Raw genomic sequence first — 6,000 nt, 5'->3', positions numbered from 1 at the left:
AGTGTCTTATGGCAGCTTCTGAGAACTCCCTTAAATGGCAGCTAGTGTGTGCTCTTTGCGTATTTTTCCTTTGCCTCTCTATCCTTCCTTGTGCCTGAGATAAGGGACATACTGGCTGGAGCTGGAGCAGCCACATTGGACCATGAGGTGGAGAGTGGAAATTATACTTGGTGAGGCTACAGAGTAGAAGCAGGCCAGTTTCTGAGGCTTCCTACTCTGCTGGGGACTCCCTGAGTCTTCTCAGAACCAGGATGCAATTGGATGCTCTTCCTAACCCATCCTTCCTTACCTCCCTCCATTCATGGGTGGCAGAGCTGCATCAGGACCTGAGGCTCTCCCTGCCCCATCCGGTTCCCTCTATCTCTACCCTTCACAGGCACGTCCCCCAGTAAAACTCTTGCCTGTCTAATGCTGACCTGGAGTCAGCCTCTCAGAAGACTCAGGCTGACACAGGATGTATCTGGGAAGGAGTGAGCAGGTGAGGGTTGCGAGCATGGGAGAAGAGCATCCTGACAGAAGGAATATCTTGTGCAAAGGTCCTGTGGTTCGAGAGACCAAGGGAGTTAGAGGAACTGACAGAAGGCCAGTTTGGCTGGAGGGCAGAGAGCAGATAGGGTGGGAGGTGGGGAACAAGAGAAAAGAGCTAGAGTTGGCTCCTCATGGTTTTTTATCCTAATTAGAATGGATCCCATTGGATAACTTTACGCAGTGGGGCATTTTGGTCAGATGTGATCAGGCTCTGACATGGTCCCAGAGAGAGGCGGTGGTGGCATGGATGGGGGGGGTGGCGGTGTAGACGGAAGGAAGTGGACGGACCCAGAAATGATGCAGGAGACAAAGCACCTACTATGCGCCAGGCACCACTCTGGCAATACATCAGCGAAGAGTGCTCACGTTTGGAGGTGCGGGAGAAGGCTTCTTAATTAAACCACTTCAGGCACATTAGACGATCAATATCCATTCTGTGAATCCACATCTCCAAATGCCATCAGCTCCCTCCAAGATTTGCTGCCGTGTGTAACTAGGATTTCACAGCTAAAATGAAATCCTTCCAGATGCTGTTTAAACCCACGTCTGCTTTCATGGCCTGAATCTCACGGGAGCTGGGAATGGTTCCAGGTATCAGAGCAGCAATGCTCCGTGGGAAGGTGATTTGGTCCCTCACTCTGCTTTCTCATCTGCCAAAAGTATCACTAGTCTTTTAATAATATCTAAATCTTTTTTTTAGGCTTTATCCTCTCTGGAGGCTCAAAGGTAAGGTGTATATTTACCGGATGCCAGCAGCTTAAAAGCAAGAACTTTATAGAAATTAACGTCCATCTGTCAGGGTCTGTAGAATCAGTAGCTTCCATTTATCAGGATTTAGTAAGTGCCGAAAACTTTGCTTGAATCCTGACAGGTGCACTGAGCAAGGAGCCATCCTCCACACTCACGTCCTCATTGCCATCTCATTTAATTGAGAGAAGAACTATTATTGTCCCCATTTAATAGATGAGGAAACTGAGGCTTAGAATGATTAAGTAAAATTTCCAAAGTCTTACAGCTAGAAAAACGACAGAGGTGATATTTGAACCCCTATCTATTTGCTTCCAAAACCAGTGCTCTTTATTGCCTTCTTTCAATCTCTTAGAAGCTGAAGACTTCCAGTTGGATAGTTTTTAGAATTTCCAGAGAATAAAGAATATGTCTAATAAAAATGGACTTATCTTTAATTTATAGTAATATTATCAATTACAGATTATCTTCTTAGTAGGTGACATACATTAGACATCAACAAACAAAAATACATCATTGAGTCAATTACTGAACAGTTCCTCAAAAATTGTAAAATGTATTTTTGATCAGTTTTAGTGAGGAACAATTTGCACACAATAACATGTATGAATTTTTGCTGCATAGTTTGATTAGCTTGGCAAGTAAATATGATTATGTACCTACTCTCACAGTCAAGATATAGGACATTTCTGTCCCCCATGCTGCTGTATAGTCAACCTTTCCCTGCATCTCTGGCCCCTGGCAACCGTGATCTGCTTCCTGTCACTATTGTTTTGCCTTTCCTAGAATTTCACATACATGGAATCATATAATATTTAGGGTTTTTTGTTTTGTTTTGTTTTGTTTTTTAGTATGTGTCTGGCTTCTTTCACTTTTAATCCTTTTAAGATGCATCCATTTTTTTGCATGTGTCAGCCGTTCCTTTTTCTTACTGAATAGCATTCCATTGTATGGATGTCGCCTGTTAATGGCCATTTGGGTGGTTTCCGGTTTGGGGCTCTTAGGAATAAAGCTGTTATAAGCATTCGTGTGTGCGTTTTGTGTGAACGTAGTGTTTCCTTTCTCTTGCATAAAAACCTAAGAGTAGGATTGGGGGAATCACACGGAAAGTACATGTTTAACTCCATAAGAAACTGCCAAAGCATTTCCTGCAGTGACTGTACCATTACAACCCCACCAGCAATGCATGAGGGTCCCAGATGCTCCCATGCTCACCACCATTGGGCATTGTCAGTCTTTTTCACTTGAGTCATTCTACTGGGTGTACAGTAGCAATAAAATGCATTTAAAAGTACATCCTTCTCAGATATGCTGCATGTGTCCTTCAGCTTTGTTAAGGTGGGCAACAGGGTAATAGCACCTGATGGGTCAACTTGAGGTCACCCAGATCTGCACTACTTTCCTTCGAGAGGGAAGATACCCATGTCTCCTCAATGGTTCAAGAGCACAGACTGATGTCCAACGGTGTGACCATGGAAAAGTGATTTAACTTCCCTCGGCCTCACTTTTAAAAAATTGAGGTATAGTTGATTTACAACGTTATATTAGTCTCAGATGTACATCATTTTTAGAGCTTATACTCCATTTAAAGTTATAGAAAAAAAAAAGCGATTTCCCTGGTGGTCCAGCAGTTAAGACTCCAGGCTTCCACTGCAGGGGGCAGAGGTTCGATCCCTGGTTGGGGAACTAAGATCCCGCAAGCCTTGGTGTGGCCAAAAAAAAAAAGTTATTGTAAAATATTGGCTATATTCCCTGTGCTGTACATTCATCCTTTTATCTTATTTATTTTGTACCTAGTAACTTGTACCTCTGATTCCCCTTCCCCTGACTTGCCCTTCCCCTTTATCTCATTTTATCTCCTGTACTATGGAGATAATGTTCCTGAACAGGATTAAGTTCAGAGCTCCTGAACACTGACAGGCTTATTTATATGTGGTGATCCTCTGTGTATAACACGAAACACCGTTAACATTCAAAATGGTCCAACATTTATATGATGAAAGTAAAGTCGTTTATTTTGATATTTTGTGAGTGCAAAATGCTCAAGAATTGCACCAAAGTGGAACTTTCTTCCATTTTCTGCCCGCACGTCCTCACCTCTTGCTCGTGTCCACAGTATGGGTCTGGCCTACCAGGTGATTTCTACCTCCTGGGGGTGTTGAAATGATTAAATGAGGTAATGAATTAAAGCACTTAGTACGGAGCACGGCAGATGGTGAGCTCTCAAGAAACATTAGGTTATGTTTGGAGACGAAACCACCACCCGAATGACAGGAGAGGTATGTTTAGGAAGAAGACGACACGGTGAAACAATAAAGAAGCACGAAGAGGAGAAAAGCAAAAAATCCCACTTGAACCCTCCATCCCACTCCCAATCCCACCGCCCTCCCCAGAGGCACCCACTGTTACAGTTGGTGTATATTTTAGACAGGTGGGTTATATATGGTTTCTATGTGTTGGGTTGTACAAATAGGCATGGAATAAAGGGCATAGTCTTGCTCTAGGAGTTATTTAACTCTTGTGTTTGATCATACTTATAATTCTGCAGCTTCCTTCCCCTCCTCTCTCCGCCTTTTTTCTTTTACCTTGATATTATTTGAAGGCCTTTCCAGGTGGGATTGCAGACATCACCTCTTCCTGTTGGTTGCTGCATCACGTAGCATGGTACAGATGTGTCACGTTTAGGCAGCTGTGGAGTAGCGACCACAAACCCTCCACCTCTAGACAGCCTGCCTGGGTTTAAACTTGGCTTCACCACGCGGTACAGGCACAGCCTTGCTTAGTTTCCCTGCACCCCGGTCTTCTCCTATGTGCCTGGGTTCTTTTGTCTGTAAAAATTGTGAGCTTGTTAAAGGCATCCACTTCCAATAAATTAACAAGACGTTTTTACATTGCAGACGCCATCTACCACGTTTACTTTGGGCTTGACACACAAAGGGACACAGCATAAGTTCCAATGAAACCTTACGTGTTCTTTTGTAAAATTTTCTTTTCACCAGAAAAAGAATTCTAAGTAGATGTAGTTGAAACCTGGGCTTTAAAAATCCCGAGGCATAAGAAATTATATTTTATGTAGTTTCCTAGAAATTTCCTCTGCAAGACCTACTGGGCCATAAGCAGGCTATCAGTCAGCTCCAATGATTCGTTATTTCACCTTGGCGTGTCTTTTATCAGAAATCATATGGAAACTTTTTAATTTATGGGCTTTTATTGCAATCCACAATTCACCCTGAGTCGTCTATTATTAAGTGTTCTAGAGGTTCTTATTGTGTCTTATCAGAGAATTGTATCTCAGTGCAATTCATCTGGAGTCATTCTTCACAGAGAAAATCTTTCATATTACCTTTCTTTCATCATACTACGACAACTCTTGAATACATCATTATTCCACAATGAGCTTATAAATTATTATCATTAGGCAATTTTTTTATATAATCTGATTTTATAAACTGCTTCTTTCTATTATCGTTAGAGGGAAACCAGTAAATGCATCTGTCTGTTTTGATCCACCATGATAACAGTAATAGAAAAACCAAGTAAGGACATCTCACTGAGCTACAGACTGGATGTGTAATGAGTTCAGACTGGAACATTTGTGTGCATATAGCCGTGCACCACGACCCCCTCTAATGGGTCACAATTGCCGCCCATAATGGTATCTTAACTGATAATGCTGGGTTATCAAAATGTCTTCAGCTGGATTTTTGTTTTTTTTCTTCCAGAAGGGAGTTTGAAAAAGGCAAAATAAAATATTTTTTAAATGAAGGAAAAAGCCAAGGTGGATTACTTAGAATATATGGTTCAGGATGTGAAATGGTACCCCAAAGAAGGCCCCCTGCTACCTTGCATGCTCTGGGTCACAATCCCCATCACCCTCCTCACTTGTTCCTAGAGAATGCAGAGTTTTCCTTCTGGTCCTATGGAAGTAAGAAGGAACAATGTTCACCTATGGCTTTTAGATCAGCCTTGTCCTATAGATCTGACTGTGATGGTGGGAATGTTTTATCACCTGCCCTGTCCACTGTGGCAGCCAGCAGCCACTGCATATGTGAAATGTGACTAATGCAACTGAGGATCTAAATTTTAAATTTTATTTAATCCTAACTTATTTAAATTTAAGCTTAAATAACTTCATGGGGCTAGTGGCTACAGTACTGGACAGTGCAGTTTGAGACTGTCCGTAGTGTGTGGTATTTATATTCTGTATTGCCGCATGTTTTCATTAGAGTGGGTGATTGAGAACTGACTAATTTTTTTCCAACCTGGGTAATTCTTTAGATGAGTAGGACAGGCAACATTCCTTAAGAAGAGAATAATATCAACAATATCCAGCATCCATGGAGTTCTGGCTGTGACTAGACTCTGTTCTCACACTTCACCTAATCCTCCCAACAGTTAGGAAAGAGGTACCACTTTTATCCTCATTTTGCAGTTGAGGGAATGGAGGAGGCACAGAAGGTTAAGTGACCTGACGAAGACCCCACAGCTAGTAGATACCTGGCTCCAGAGTCCCTGCTCCTTACTCGTATAACAAACTCTCAAGTTGTTTGCCATGGTACGTATGCTGTCAAGGTCATTGGAAAGGGGTTAGGGTGGGGTGTATTAGGAGGATACTTATATTGGTGAGAGACTGGACTGGATAGATTCTGACACCCATCCTGTCTCTAAATTTCTATGATTCTAAGGATTAAAGTAGCTTAATGGGATTTTAAATTCCTTACAGCT

Source organism: Balaenoptera musculus, chromosome 15 (genome assembly GCF_009873245.2).
Source record: "Balaenoptera musculus isolate JJ_BM4_2016_0621 chromosome 15, mBalMus1.pri.v3, whole genome shotgun sequence".
Taxonomy (NCBI): domain Eukaryota; kingdom Metazoa; phylum Chordata; class Mammalia; order Artiodactyla; family Balaenopteridae; genus Balaenoptera; species Balaenoptera musculus.
Note: the sequence above shows the minus strand (reverse complement) of the source record.